This window comes from Hyperolius riggenbachi, chromosome 2, assembly GCF_040937935.1.
Source record: "Hyperolius riggenbachi isolate aHypRig1 chromosome 2, aHypRig1.pri, whole genome shotgun sequence".
NCBI lineage: Eukaryota > Metazoa > Chordata > Amphibia > Anura > Hyperoliidae > Hyperolius > Hyperolius riggenbachi.
The window spans coordinates 523,822,184-523,839,053 of record NC_090647.1 but is presented as its reverse complement, the minus strand read 5'-3'; positions in this window follow the sequence as shown (position 1 = coordinate 523,839,053).

Genomic DNA, 16,870 nt, shown 5'->3' with positions numbered 1-16,870 from the left:
TCAAACACAACAACCAACAGCCCTTCGGTGTGCAGCCCTACGGTTGAGTTGTCTGTCTCTGAGATGTTTGAGCGCAAGAGGAAATTGCCAGCAAATGACCCCCGGGCCGTGGCAGTAACAGCCAGCCAGCATAGCCAAGCTTCTGGCCTGCGAAATGCTGCCATATCGAGTGGTGGAGACAAACAGCTTCAAGGGCATGATGTCAGTGGCCATCCCACGTTACGTGGTTCCCAGCCGCTACCACTTTGCGCGCTCTGCAGTGCCTGAGTTGCATGAGCACGTGGTCAGCTAAATAACCCAAAGCTTGAAGAATGCCGTTGCCTGCAAGGTTCACCTCACCACTGACACCTGGACGAGTGCGTTCGGCCAGGGTCGATACATCTCCCTTACCGCGCACTGGGTGAACCTTGTGGAGCCTGGCAGCGATTCCTCACCTGCTACGCCGCGGGTGTTGCCCACGCCGCAAACAGCTGCACCGCCGTCCCTCCCACTGGATAACAACAGCAGCACCTACCTCTCTGACTCCTTCTCCTCCAACGCATCTCAAAGCTGTACCTCATCCGGAAACGCTAACCCAGCACCAGCAGCAGTAGGATCGTAGAAGCAGTGCAGCACAGCTGTTGGCATGCGTCAGCAAGCGTTGCTGAAGCTGATCTGCCTTGGGGATAAGCAGCACACAGGGGAGGAAATTTGGAGGGGAATAAAGGAACAGACGGATTTGTGGCTGGCACCGCTGGACCTGAAACCGGGCATGAAGCTAGACACCTGGCACGAACTGGCAATGTACGCAATAGAGGTGCTGGCTTGCCCGGCAGCCAGCGTTATGTCAGAACGCTGTTTCAGTGCTGCCGGAGGCATCGTCACAGATTGGCGTATCCGCCTCTCCACAGAAAATGCAGACCGTCTGACTCAAATTAAAATGAATCAATCCTGGATTGGAAACGACTACGCAACACTCCAGGACCCCAACCAAGTAAAATGACCAATGAACATCTGGGATGGTTTAGCGTTTCCGGTCCCTGTTTATTGAACCTCTCATCTGTATTACATTTATGACTGCATGGCGGCAAAAAGCATTGCTGCTATATCCGCACGCTTTTTGTCCTCATGCAAGGCCTGGGTTGGTGTGTCTCAAAAAGCATGGCCTTCTTCTCCTCCTGTGCCTGCTCCTGTTCCATCACGTGTGCTGCTGCTGCTGAGTTAGCGTTGCCGCCCGGTCCCTGTTTATGGAACCTCTTATCTTTATTACATTTATGACTGCATGCATGGCGGTACAAAGCATGCTATCCGCACGCTTTTTGTCCTCATGCAAGGCCTGGGTTGTTGTGTCTCACAAAGCGTGGCCTTCTCCTCCTGCGCCTCCTCCTGTTCCATCACGTGTGCTGCTGCTGCTGCTGCTGGGTTAGCGTTGCCGGTCCCTGTTTATGGAACCTCTTATCTTTATTACATTTATGACTGCATGGCGGTACAAAGCATGCTATCCGCACGCTTTTTGTCCTCATGCAAGGCCTGGGTTGTTGTGTCTCACAAAGCGTGGCCTTCTCCTCCTGCGCCTCCTCCTGTTCCATCACGTGTGCTGCTGCTGCTGCTGCTGGGTTAGCGTTGCCGGTCCCTGTTTATGGAACCTCTTATCTTTATTACATTTATGACTGCATGGCGGTACAAAGCATGCTATCCGCACGCTTTTTGTCCTCATGCAAGGCCTGGGTTGTTGTGTCTCACAAAGCGTGGCCTTCTCCTCCTGCGCCTCCTCCTGTTCCATCACGTGTGCTGCTGCTGCTGCTGCTGGGTTAGCGTTGCCGGTCCCTGTTTATGGAACATCTTATCTTTATTACATTTATGACTGCATGGCGGTACAAAGCATGCTATCCGCACGCTTTTTGTCCTCATGCAAGGCCTGGGATGTTGTGTCTCACAAAGCGTGGCCTTCTCCTCCTGCGCCTCCTCCTGTTCCATCACGTGTGCTGCTGCTGCTGCTGCTGGGTTAGCGTTGCCGGTCCCTGTTTATGGAACCTCTTATCTTTATTACATTTATGACTGCATGGCGGTACAAAGCATGCTATCCGCACGCTTTTTGTCCTCATGCAAGGCCTGGGTTGTTGTGTCTCACAAAGCGTGGCCTTCTCCTCCTGCGCCTCCTCCTGTTCCATCACGTGTGCTGCTGCTGCTGCTGCTGCTGGGTTAGCGTTGCCGGTCCCTGTTTATGGAACCTCTTATCTTTATTACATTTATGACTGCATGGCGGTACAAAGCATGCTATCCGCACGCTTCTTGTCCTCATGCAAGGCCTGGGTTGTTGTGTCTCACAAAGCGTGGCCTTCTCCTCCTGCGCCTCCTCCTGTTCCATCACGTCTGCTGCTGCTGGGTTAGCGTTGCCGCGTGGTCCCTGTTTATTGAACCTCTTATCTTTATTACATTTATGACTGCATGGCGGTACAAAGCATGCTATCCGCACGCTTCTTGTCCTCATGCAAGGCCTGGGTTGTTGTGTCTCACAAAGCGTGGCCTTCTCCTCCTGCGCCTCCTCCTGTTCCATCACGTCTGCTGCTGCTGGGTTAGCGTTGCCGCGTGGTCCCTGTTTATTGAACCACTTATCTTTATTACATTTATGACTGCATGGCGGTACAAAGCATGCTATCCGCACGCTTCTTGTCCTCATGCAAGGCCTGGGTTGTTGTGTCTCAAAGCGTGGCCTTCTCCTCCTGCGCCACCCTCCTCCTGTTCCATCACGTGTGCTGCTGCTGGGTTAGCGTTACCGGTCCCTTTTCCTGGAACCTCTTATATGTATTACATTTATGACTGCATGCCGACAAAAAGCATGTTACCTGTGCAAAGAAAACAGACATTTCCCGCATTTAAAAGACAGTTTTCCCTTTGAAACTTTAAAATCGATTTTCTCAAAAACTATAAGCTCTTTTTGCTAAATTTTTTTCCTCTTGTACCCACTCCCAAGGTGCACATACCCTGTAAATTTAGGGTATGTAGCATGTAAGGAGGCTTTACAAAGCACAAAAGTTCGGGTCCCCATTGATTTCCATTATGTTCGGAGTTCGGGTCGAACACCCGAACATCGCGGCCATGTTCGGCCTGTTCGGCCCGAACCCGAACATCTAGATGTTCGCCCAACACTACCCTTCACTCCCTGTCCCTGGTATATATGTTGACCTTTAAAGTGAATCTGTAACTCCACCCAACCCCCCCCCCCCCCCCTCCACCCCCCAAAAATATATATATATTACAGTGGCATAACTACAAATCATGCAGCCTCCCAGCAAAACTTTGATTGGGCCCTTCGATGTTCACTCCGTTTCCCTTGCCTACTCTTGTTGACCCTCACAGCCTGAAGGCCCATCTGCCAGGAGTTAGAAAAGTAGTATAGTCATCATACTCTTCCCACTCATAATAAGTGTACCCACAAAGACACCTGATCTAAAGGATGGACCTCTCTCCTAGAGCCAATGAAGGTTAGTAGGCATGGAGGTTAGCTACAGGGAAGCAGCCCCCGGATTGCAGGGGGCCAGAGCTGTAAGAGGGCCCTAACTACTATTTTACTCCCTCTGATAATGGGGTCCATCCTTCAGAACGGGGCTTTTTGTGGCTACACTTGTTATGAGTGTGAAGATTATGATGACCATACTAGTTTTATGACTTTTGCAAGGTCGCTCCCCCAGGCTATCAGGGTCACCAGGGGTAGGCAAGGGAAATGGTGTGAACATTGGGGGAGAGGGGCCATCAAAGTTTTTCTAAGGGACCCCATGATTTTTAGTTACGCCCCTGTTATTAGGGCCCCCCTCACAGCTTGGGGCCCCCTGCAGTTGCAGGGTTTGCAGGGGTGACTTCCCTGACGTTACGGTCCTGGTTTATTACTGCTGCTTCTTTAAAGAGGAACTCCAGCCTAAACAAACATACTGTCATTAAGTTACATTAGTTATGTTAATTAAAATAGATAGGTAATATAATCTCTTACCCACACTGTTTTAAAAGAACAGGCAAATGTTTGTGATTTCATGGGGGCAGCCATCTTTTTGGTTGAAAGGAGGTGACAGGGAGCATGAGACACAGTTCCAACTGTCCTGTGTGCTGATCACCCCTCCCAGTTGCTAGGCAACGTGAATAACAACATAGGAAATCCCATCATGCTTAGCACAGCATCAGGGAAAAAAAGTCCGGGCAGTTTTCTTTGATGGGTGGAGCTTAGCTAAAAATGCAGCTAAAAACGATGCTTTGGTAAGAAAAACAAAGTTCTGATGCTGTGAAACTTAAAGGGACACTTAAGTCAAACAAAAAAAAATGAGTTTTACTCACCTAGGGCTTCCAATAGCCCCCTGCGGCTGTCCGGTGCCCTCGCCGTCTCCCTCCGATCCTCCTGGCCACTTCCTGTTTAGGTGACAGGATCTGACAGGCTGGGGACGCGAGTGATTCTTCGCGTTCCTGGCCACAATAGCGCCATCTATGCTACTATAGCATATATCATATACCATATAGCAGCATAGAGGGTGCTAATGTGTCTGGGAACGCGAAGAATCACTCACTTCCCCAGCCTGTCAGCTCCTGTCACCGAAACAGGAAGTGGCTGCCGGCGGGGCCAGGAGGATCGGAGGGAGACGGCGAGGGCACCGGACAGCTGCAGGGGGCTATTGGAAGCTCTAGGTGAGTAAAACTCATTTTTTTTGTTTGACTTAAGTGTCCCTTTAAAGAAACACCAAGCCTTTTCAGTTCTGCTGAGTAGATTTTTAGTACGGAGGTTCACTTTAATTGTAAATCCTTGCTTACTGCATGTTCTGCTTCATAAGCAGATCATCCCAACAGCCCCAACAGTTAAAAAATGTACTGTATATGTAAGCCCAGAGAAACGTTCCATTCGATCTGATATATGTATGAAACATGACTTTTTTTTGTCCTAGGCCATCTTAAACCTGTAATCATGCTTAATCTCTGCTGAAATCTGAGATAACAGATGTTATTTTTATAATAAACACACATTAGTAAACTTGTCAGCGTGTTTTATACTGTATGTGCAGAACGCTTCATCTCTCCAGGTAACAGGCCATAAATTCTCCCCGAACAAGGAGATGACATCCTGTAGATTATATCAAGAAGAACACTGTCTGCTTCACGGGACATAAATATTACTGAAAGCGGACCTGAACCCTGCAAGCAGACAGTATTTTCCATTTCCTCAGGCTACAATTCTCTGTATTAATAGCAAGATTTCTTTTTGCTTTTTTTCATCCCTTCTTTGTGGCCGTAATATCTCTCCCCTGCCTACTGTGCACACATGCAGAGGAGCTGAGAGGAAGTGTAATGCAAGCATTCTCCTGTATTCCTCTAACGGAAACGTATTCTCCGTAGACGCCAAGATTCTGGTTTAAAGGGACCTGGCCTGAACAGTGATTAAAATATGAAAGCGGGACTTCCCTGGCGCTTCCTCCAGCCCCCTGTAGCCCGCAGTACAGAGACCCAGCAGTCCATCACCTGTGGCGTCATCACGCGAGTCGCCCCCTAAGGGTACTTCAAATGTGCAATACAGTCTTTCCAGTACCATGCGTGTGCAGGACCCTTAGGCTCCTTTTACACTTAAAGAGAAACTCCAACCAAGAATTTAACTTTATCCCAATCAGTAGCTGATACCCCCTTTTACATGAAAAATCTATTGCTTTTCACAAACAGGCCATCAGGGGGCGATGTATGACTGATATTGTGGTGAAACCCCTCTCACAAGAAGCTCTGCGGACCGAGGTACTGTTGGCAGTTTCCTGTCTGTGAACCTTGTTACATTGTGGGAAATAGCTGTTTACAGCTGTCTCCAACTGCCAAAACAACTAGCAGCAGCTACATAACCTGCAAACAGTAAAAATGTCACCATGTGATAAATGTCAGAATGTAAATCAGAGATTTAAAAGATTTTACAATGGGCAAACACTGACTAAGTAATTTATACATAATTATTGTAAAAATGAAGCACTTTTTTTTATTACATTACTTTCACTGGAGTTCCTCTTTAATCAGTTGCTCTCAGTTATAACTGAAAGAAAACTGATTTTCAAAGTAATACCCATGGTTTCCTATGGCACCTTTCATACTTAACGCGTTTTAACTGAAATCTTTTTCCCAATGCCCTGCTATGGAAAAAACGCATACTAACGCGTACTAATGCACAGTAATGCATACCAACTGATTAAGTGTAAACGGGGCCTTACGGCGACACTCATGATGACCCAACAGGTCATGGACAGCTGGGTCTCTGTACTGCGCTTGCGCGAAGTCGTGCAGCTACCGGAGCTGCCAGCAGGACCACGGACCCAGAGGCCCACACATAACTTAGGGCAGCATGATCTCAGGCATCTCGGAAGAGGAGGGGAAGTAATTAAGTAGACTTTATTTAACCACTTAAGGACCGCAGTCTTTTCACCCCTTAAAGGGAACCTGAAGCGAGTAAAATTATTTAACATAAACACATGACGTAGCTGCAAATGAATATTACATACTTACCTCACCATCAGTTCCTCTCAGAGGCTCACCATTTTCTTCTTACAGTGATCCCTTCCAGTTCTGACAATATTTTGTCAGAACTGAAGTATACCAGTTGCTGTCAGTTATATATCAACAGCTGTCAGTTACAACTGAATGTGCAAGGTAATGTCCATGTTTTCCTGTGGCTCAAGTGGGTGATATTACAGTTTAACAGTGTGCTGACCAGGAAGCTGTTATGGGGTAATGGCCATTTTTAAAGTGGAGGACGGAGAATTCCATTGATCACAGTGGACAAATAAGACACAGGAGAGGAGAAAGAGATTAAAGAGTAGACTACACAGGAGGTAAGTATGACCTGTGTATGGTTATTTTGACTTTTTATTTTCAGTTCAGGTTCTCTTTAAGGACCAGAGCCTTTTTTCCATTCAGACCACTGCAGCTTTAATGGTTTATTGCTCAGTCATACAAGCTACCATCTAAATGAATATTACCTCCTTTTCTTGTCACTAATACAGCTTTCTTTTGGTGCTATTTGATTGCTGCTGCGATTTTTAGTTTGTATTATATTCATTAAAAAAGACATGAATTTTGTCAAAAAAATGATTTTTTTAACTTCCTGTGATAAAATTTGTCAAATAAAGTAAAAATGCTGAATACATTTTTGTCCACATTTATTGTGCTACATGTCTTTGATAAAAAAAAAAAACATTCAGTTTATATTTATTGGTTTGGGTAAAAGTTATAGCGTTTACAAACTATGGTGCAAAAAGTGAATTTTCCCATTTTGCAGCATCTCTCTCATTTCTGAGCACCTGTCAGGATTCATGAGGTGCTAGAATTCCAGGATAGTATAAATACCCCTCAAATGACCCCATTTTGGAAAGAAGACACCCCAAAGTATTCACTTAGAGGCATGGTGAGTTCATAGAAGATTTTATTTTTTGTCACAAGTAAGCGGAAAATGACACTTTGTGACAAAAAAAAATAAATAAAAAAAAGTTTCCATTTCTGCTAACTGGTGACAAAAAAAAAATGAAATCTGCCACAGACTCACCATGCCTCTCTCTGAATACCTTGAAGTGTCTAGTTTCCAAAGTGAGGTCATTTGTGGGGTGTATTTACTGTCCTGGCATTTTGGGGGGTACTAAATTGTAAGCGCCCCTGTAAAGCCTAAAGGTGCTCATAGGACTTTGGGCCCCTTAGCGCACCTAGGCTGCAAAAAAAGTGTCACACATGTGGTATCGCCTTACTCAGGAGAAATAGTATAATGTGTTTTGGGGTGTATTTTTACACATACCCATGATGGGTGGGAGAAATATCTCTGTAAATGAGATTTTTTTTTATTTTTTTGCACACAATTGTCCATTTACAGAGATATTTCTCCCACCCAGCATGGGTATGTGTAAAAATACAGCCCAAAACACATTATACTACTTCTCCTGAGTACGGCGATACCACATGTGTGACACTTTTTTGCACCCTAACTGCGCTAAGGGGCCCAAAGTCCTATGAGTACCTTTAGGATTTAACAGGTCATTTTGAGGCATTTATTTTCTAGACTACTCCTCCTCACGGTTTAGGGCCCCTAAAATGCCAGGACAGTATAGGAACCCTACAAGTGACCCCATTTTAGAAAGAAGACACCCCAAGGTATTCCGTTAGTAGTATGGGGGAGTTCATAGAAGATTTCATTTTTTGTCACAAGTTAGCGGAAATTGATTTTTATTGTTTTTTTCACAAAGTGTCATTTTCCACTAACTTGTGACAAAAATAAAATCTTCTATGAATTCCCCATACACCTAATGGAATTCCTTGGGTTGTCTTCTTTCTAAAATGGGGTCACTTGTGGGGTTCCTATAATGCCCTGGCATTTTAGGGGCCCTAAACCGTGAGGAGTAGTCTAGAAACCAAATGCCTCAAAATGACCTGTGAAATTCTAAAGGTACTCATTGGACTTTGGGCCCCTTAGCGCAGTTAGGGTGCAAAAAAGTGTCACACATGTGGTATCGCCGTACTCAGGAGAAGTAGTATAATGTGTTTTGGGGTGTATTTTTACACATACCCATGCTGGGTGGGAGAAATATCTCTGTAAATTACAATTTTTGATTTTTTTTTTACACACAATTGTCCATTTACAGAGAGATTTCTCCCACCCAGCATGGGTATGTGTAAAAATACACCCCAAAACACATTATACTACTTCTCCTGAGTACAGCGATATCACATGTGTGACACTTTTTTTGCAGCCTAGGTGCGCTAAGGGGCCCAACGTCCTATTCACAGGTCATTTTGAGGCATTTGGTTTCTAGACTACTCCTCACGGTTTAGGGCCCCTAAAATGCCAGGGCATTATAGGAACCCCACAAGTGACCCCATTTTAGATCTATCTATGTATATATATAGATCTATCTATCTATCTATCTATCTATCTATATATATATAGATCTATATATATATAGATCTATATATATATACTAGCTGGTCGCCCGGCGTTGCCCGGGTATGTAATTGGCTAGTGTTACCTCTGCCCACTTTTTCTAATCCTAACAAACAATTACTCAAGGATGACCTAGTTTGTGAGCTTTGCGGTCTTTGGCATCAATAATTGGCATTGAAATGAAATACATCTAATTGGCTGTGGATCCACTCCTTTGAAAATCAATAGGTGAATTTTGATTAGCTTTTGTAGGCTCCACCCACTTTTCTGAATATTAATCCCAGTCACCCAATGACTAACTGCGCAACGTTTAAGAAACCTGCCATTGACAGATAAGAAAAACAATAGTTTGCTTTCTTAAAACAGAAAGAAATTGCGATAATTCAGGTTGGAGTGAGCTTAAAATGTCTCCCAGTGCATCACTGATGAATATATGCAAATTAACCATTGTTACCCTTAAAAGCTAAACACACCTCCAGAAATGCTGGAATGCAATGATGTGTCAGTTTGTTAAATTGTACAGAGCCATAATAAGCCAACATGCATACAGACTGTTTTGGATTGCTTGATCCTCATCAGTGCATGGCATAGATTAATTTGGCTCTATGCAGTAGGGCTTGTAACACCGAAAGGTACAGACTACCCAGCTAGCTCATGGTGACCCAGAACTCGTTGGAGTGTGTAAGGGACTACAATGGTCCTAAAAGCCCCCTTACTAAAATGTTAAGAAAAACAAACGTTTGCTTTCTTAAAACAGAAAGAATTTGCGATAATTCAGGTTGGAGTGAGCTTGAGATGTCTCCCAGTGCATCACTGCTGAATATATGCAAATTAACCAGTCTACCCCTAGAAGCTAAACACACCTCCAGTGTAACAGTGTATGGCTAGAGATGAGCCGAAATTTTCGAAATTTCGAACTGCTTTTATTACGAATGCGAAATTTAACATTACGACCCAAATTCGTAATTAATTTTCAAATCGTAATTTACAATTTCGTAATCGAAATTTCACTCCCGTAATGACGAATTTCGTGTCTCCCACCGAAATTTTACTTTTTCAGGTTTGTAAGGGTTTCTATCCCTCTAGAAGCCTAAAATGCACAGCCAGCCAGCCAGCCAGCCAGCCACTCCTCCTTCTCTCTCTCTCTCTCTCTCTCTCTCTCTCTCTCTCTCTCTCTCTCTCTCTCTCTCTCTCTCTCTCTCTCTCTCTCTCCAGAGATCTGTAGTATTTCAAAACCATACTCACATTCATGACATGTCCAGGGATCAAACCCAGGCCAACTACATGGAAGACAGCTATGCTCACCACCATACCACCAAACACACACTAAATAGACTGCTAACCTAAATCTTACTTGTAGACAGTCATATGAGACACATGCTGGGTGCAGGGCTTTGTGATTGGACCATGGACCATGCGATAGAGTGAGGTGCAAAAATGAAATCATGCCTAGCAGAGGATGGTTTCACAATGCTAAATGCTAGGCTGGCTGTGGTGCAATTGGTTAGTGCGTCTGGCTGGTAACAGCAAGGTTACAGGTTCGATTCCATCCAGGCATGTCTTTTCCTTTTGCGTTCAACAGTTGTCCAAACAGAGCCAACAGAGCCCCAGATAGCCATGTAGAGTTAGGTCACAGCTAGCCTGGCTGTGGTGCAATTGGTTAGTGTGTCTGGCTGGTAACAGCAAGGTTACAGGTTCGATTCCATCCAGGCATGTCTTTTCCTTTTGCGTTCAACAGTTGTCCAAACAGAGCCAACAGAGCCCCAGATAGCCATGTAGAGTTAGGTCACAGCTAGCCTGGCTGTGGTGCAATTGGTTAGTGTGTCTGGCTGGTAACAGCAAGGTTACAGGTTCGATTCCATCCAGGCATGTCTTTTCCTTTTGCGTTCAACAGTTGTCCAAACAGAGCCAACAGAGCCCCAGATAGCCATGTAGAGTTAGGTCACAGCTAGCCTGGCTGTGGTGCAATTGGTTAGTGTGTCTGGCTGGTAACAGCAAGGTTACAGGTTCGATTCCATCCAGGCATGTCTTTTCCTTTTGAGTTCAACAGTTGTCCAAACACCGAGCACAAAGTTTTGCATGCGTAAAGTTTTACGCACGCAAAATACCCCATGGGGTTCAATGGCGCAGCGCGCGCACGCAAAAGGAAAAGACATGCCTGGATGGAATCAAACCTGTAACCTTGCTGTTACCAGCCAGACACACTAACCAATTGCACCACAGCCAGGCTAGCTGTGACCTAACTCTACATGGCTATCTGGGGCTCTGTTGGCTCTGTTTGGACAACTGTTGAACGCAAAAGGAAAAGACATGCCTGGATGGAATCGAACCTGTAACCTTGCTGTTACCAGCCAGACACACTAACCAATTGCACCACAGCCAGGCTAGCTGTGACCTAACTCTACATGGCTATCTGGGGCTCTGTTGGCTCTGTTTGGACAACTGTTGAACGCAAAAGGAAAAGACATGCCTGGATGGAATTGAACCTGTAACCTTGCTGTTACCAGCCAGACACACTAACCAATTGCACCACAGCCAGCCTAGCATTTAGCACTGTGAAACCATCCTCTGCTAGGCATGATTTCATTTTTGCACCTCACTCTATCGCATGGTCCAATCACAAAGCCCTGCACCCAGCATGTGTCTCATATGACTGTCTACAAGTAAGATTTAGGTTAGCAGTCTATTTAGTGTGTGTTTGGTGGTATGGTGGTGAGCATAGCTGTCTTCCATGTGGTTGGCCTGGGTTTGATCCCTGGACATGTCATGAATGTGAGTATGGTTTTGAAATACTACAAATCTCTGGAGAGAGAGAGAGAGAGAGAGAGAGAGAGAGAGAGAGAGAGAGAGAGAGAGAGAGGAGGGAGGAGGAGGTTGGTTATTCATTTTAGGCATCTAGAGGGATAGAAACCTTTGCAAACTTTAAAATACTAAATTTCGTAATCGTAATTACGAAAATTTGCGTAATTTGCGAAAATTACGAAATTTCGATTACTGCTAAAATCGTAATTGTAGTAATTTCGCGAAATTTCGGAAATTCGTAATTAGGTCATTACGCTCATCCCTATGTATGGCTGCAGTTTACATTTTCCAGTGAAATTTGTATTTGTCTCTTTTTGGTTATGGGAATAAAAAGTATCCTATACTTTATTCCAGGTAATGTACTATGTGTGTGCCAAATTTCATTCAAATCCGTTCAGCCGTTTTTGCGTGATCGAGTAACAAACATCCAAACATCCAAACATCCGAACTTTCCCATTTATTATATTAGTAGGATATATATATACATATATAAATCTACAGTATATATATATATATATATATATATATATATATATATATATATATATATATATATATATATATAGCTCTATATATAGGTGGTTGGGAGGGGATCAAGAGATACATGGGGGGGGAGATCGGGATAAAAAAGTGAGTTTTTTTATACTAAAATCGCACAGCCTGTCACGGCTGCAGGCTGTGCGTCTCTCCCTGTCACAAGACCCACACAGTGACAGGGAGAGGGAGGCGGAACGGCAACTATGTTGCCTTTCGGAGGGTGATCGCTGTGATTGGCTCACAGCGATCACACGGCAGGGAGCCAATCAGTGACGGCTCCTGCCAATACCCGGAAGCCTTAGCTGTCATAAGACAGCTAAGTGCAGCCGGTTTGGTGCGCACGATCGCGGCGGGGGGCGGCGGCGCCGGTGATAGAGATCTACGCCCTGCCAGCCAGGAGCCCATCAAAACAGGGCGTAGATCTCTATCACCTCGGTCCGCAAATGGTTAAATACAAAGGAGGAGATGGGCACCTCTGAGTTAATGCAGGCAGAGCTTCTGCATTATAGATTGCAAAAATTGTGTAAGTTTTTTAAAAAATATATAATTTTAATGCAGTTACTAATAAATGCCTTACTAATAAATCTAATAATTACAAGGAAGATTGAACAGATTTAATAACCGCTAGCGTGAGCCAAGATGAAATGAGAGAAATGCATACGAGAAAATCCCCAATCAGAGGAATGTGATCCCTGCACAGGGGACTGTTCATTTGTGTAGCAATGAATTACATTAAACCTGAGACTCTGGAGCTCTTAGAACTCTCAAAACCAGGGCAGTTTCTAGGCTAAATTTCACCCAGGGCGAGGGTGTAAAAATCGCCCCCCCCCCCCCCCCACCGTGGAGCCAGGTATAGGTGCCCACAGTGTAGGTTAGCTGCGTAGGTGCCACCAGTATGTGTTGATTAGCTAGGTGCCTGCAGTATAGGTTAGATAGGTAGGTGTCTGCTGCATAGGTTAGGTAGGTAAGTGACTGCAGTATAAGTTAGATAGGTAGGTGACTGCAGCATAAGTTATATAGGTAGGTGACTGCAGTATAGTTTAGGTAGGTAAGTGACTGCAGTATAGTTTAGGTCGGTAGGTGACTGCAGTATAGGTTAGGTAGGTAAGTGACTGCTGTATGTTAGATAGGTAGGTGCCAGTATAGGTTAGATAGGTAGATGACTGCAGTATAGGTTAGGTAGGTAAGTGACTGCTGTACAGGTTAGATAGGTGGGTGACTGCAGTACAGCTTAGATAGGTAGGTGCCAGTATGGGTTAGGTAAATGACTGCAGTATAGGTTAGGTAGGTAAGTGACTGTAGTATAGGTAAGATAGGTAAGTAATGGAAGTATAGCTTAGATAGGTAAGTGATTGCAGTATAGCTTAGATAATTAGGTGCCTGCTGTATAGGTTAGGTAGGTAAGTGACTGCAGTATAGGTTAGGAAGGTAAGTGACTGCTGTATAGGTTAGGTAGGTAAGTGTTTGCAGTATAGCTTATTAGGAAGGTGACTGCAGTATAGATTAGGTAGGTAGGTAGGTAGGTAGGTAGGTGCTGCAGTATAGATTAGGTAGTTAGGTAGGTGCTGCAGTATAGATTAGGTAGTTAGGTAGGTGCTGCAGTATAGGTTAGGTAGGTAGGTGCTGCAGTATAGGTTTGGTAGGTAGGTGCTGCAGTATGGTAGGTAGGTGCTGCAGTATAGACTAGGTAGGTAGGTAGGTAGGTGCTGCAGTATAGATTAGGTAGGTAGGTAGGTGCTGCAGTATAGGTTAGGTAGGTAGGTGCTGCAGTATAGGTTAGGTAGGTAGGTAGGTAGGTGCTGCAGTATAGGTTAGGTAGGTAGGTGCTGCAGTATAGGTTAGGTAGGTGCTGCAGTATAGATTAGGTAGGTAGGTAGGTGCTGCAGTATAGATTAGGTAGGTAGGTAGGTGCTGCAGTATAGGTTAGGTAGGTGCTGCAGTATAGGTTAGGTAGGTAGGTAGGTAGGTACTGCAGTATAGGTTAGGTAGGTGCTGCAGTATAGATTAGGTAGGTAGGTAGGTAGGTGCTGCAGTATAGACTAGGTAGGTGCTGCAGTATAGATTAGGTAGGTAGGTAGGTGCTGCAGTATAGATTAGGTAGGTAGGTAGGTGCTGCAGTATAGGTTAGGTAGGTAGGTGCTGCAGTATAGGTTAGGTAGGTGCTGCAGTATAGATTAGGTAGGTAGGTAGGTGCTGCAGTATAGATTAGGTAGGTAGGTAGGTGCTGCAGTATAGGTTAGGTAGGTGCTGCAGTATAGGTTAGGTAGGTAGGTAGGTGCTGCAGTATAGGTTAGGTAGGTGCTGCAGTATAGATTAGGTAGGTAGGTAGGTAGGTGCTGCAGTATAGATTAGGTAGGTGCTGCAGTATAGATTAGGTAGGTAGGTGCTGCAGTATAGGTTAGGTTAGGTAGGTGCTGCAGTATAGGTTAGGTAGGTAGGTGCTGCAGTATAGGGTAGGTAGGTAGGTCGGTAGGTAGGTAGGTAGGTGCTGCAGTGGTGGTGGGAGCGGGCATAATAGTAATAACTCACCTTTTTCTTCAGCAAAATAGCCGATCTCGTCCCACGCTGCTGCTTCAATGTACTTCCTGTCTCGGCTTCTGTCTCAGTAACAGCGCCCCCTGTGTTGACATGCGGAACATCATCACAGGGGGTGCTGTTACTGAGACAGATGCCGGGAAAGGAAGTACATTGAAGCAGCAGCGTGGGACGAGATCGGCTATTCTGCTGAACGAAGGTGAGTTATTACTATTATACCGGCTCCCACTGCCACAGCGCCCCCCTCAGGCCGCAACAATACAGCGCCCCGGGCGAGTGCACGTATCGCATGCCCATAGAAACGGGGCTGCTCAAAACTTAGCATTCAACAAAGCAGAAAGGATAGACTGAGATACACACCGTGTCACCTTCTGCACCACTGTCAATGCCTGAAAAACAGAGCAAAGGGCTGGCTAGGTTTGGAGAGCAGCTTTAGGGAGCAGCCAGACATCTGAGATATGAAATCCTTGGGGTATACCCTCCCACCCCCGTTTCTGTACCTGATCCCCCTGTGCCTACCTAGAAGTTCCTCTGAGTGGCGCACAGCTATTTTGAACTGCGCAGGTGTGAGTTTGGAACTGTGCCTTCACAGTTAAATGAAAGAATATGTAGACAAGTGATGGGTAGACGAGTGTTTGCTTTTGCCGTACTCACATGTTTTGGAACTTGCACATGTTCAATTCTGGAGGATCTTGTCGAATATGAAGAAGACCGGTTGATGGCGTTGACCACGAAGACAGGGAACAGTGCCAGGGCACTTCTGAAAAAGTAATCTAGCCCATAATGGCCTTCATTCATTTTTTGTATCACCAGTACTTTCACCCCCTGAGCACCATTATTGCATAATTATCTTAGTAAATATATATTCTCCTTTTTTTCTTCCTGAAAGAAATTAGTCAAACTCATTACCTCATGCTTCATAGGGAGAGGCAGTACCTCTGGACAGCTCCTCAAAAGAAGATGCAGACTCTAGCACTCCCAAGTCAAAACTTCTTTATTTCCAAGTAACAACAAGTAAAACAAACTGTCCCTGGTCTAAAGCTATTTCACATTGTAAACATGCCTCTTCAGGACACACAGGGCCTCTGCACCTTCTCAGCTGACTTATTTTTGTGTCATGCCCTAGCCTCTGTGGTAAGGCATAGGTCAGAGCATGGTCCCAGCCTTATCCCCCCCTTCCTTCCTTCACACTTAAAGTGGTGATCACTCAGAGGACCCATTCACTTGCATTGGAAGCAGACAATATTTAGTTCCTAACTCGCAACTGTTAATTCTTGCTACAACTGATTTTTGCTCCCAACCCCATTGATTTACATTGTGGTTACATACTGCTTACATTGTGGTTACATACCGCTTCCCACTCATACGTTTTTAAAAAAAAAAGAGGTAATGCCTTTTTTTAAAAAGAGACAAATGTTGTTTGAAACAAGCGCCACTGTTCTCTGCTCTTTGGCTCCATTACTGTGGAAGAGGTGAATGCTATGGTCCAATTAACCTCAATGTTAATGGGCGGATCTGTTCAAAAATGCTCATAAATAACTTAAAAATGATGCTGCAGCAGGGCTTTCCATTGTGTCATCTGATCTGCCAGGCTTTCTACTAGTCTTCTAGGTCACCACCCCTCCCGCATGGCGCTGTGAGAGACTCGCTGAGAGACAAGCCTGACCACACCCACTTACAAAAGGCACTGCAAGAGGCAAAGCACCCAGAGCGATGGTGTATAAATCGAGCTTCCACCCCTTCCCCCTATAGACTTGGGCACACTTTTTCTATGCGGTCACCAGAAGTGCCCCCCAGAATTAAGTAACCCCCAGTACAGGGGGTCAGAGGTGGTGGCCTGCATTAGTTAGACTGAGGTAGCCCCCAGTATGAGTAGTCAGATGTGATGCCCTGTATAGATGACCAGAGAAACTCCCAGTATTAGTTAGCCAGATGCAGCCCCCTCCCCAGTATAGGTAGCCACAAGGGCCCTCAATACTAGGTAGCCAGTAGATGCAGCCCCTCAGTATAAGATCCCCCCAGCATAGGTAGTCAGAGTAGCCCTCAATGCTAGGTAGCCAGATGCAGCCCCTCAGTTTAACTTCC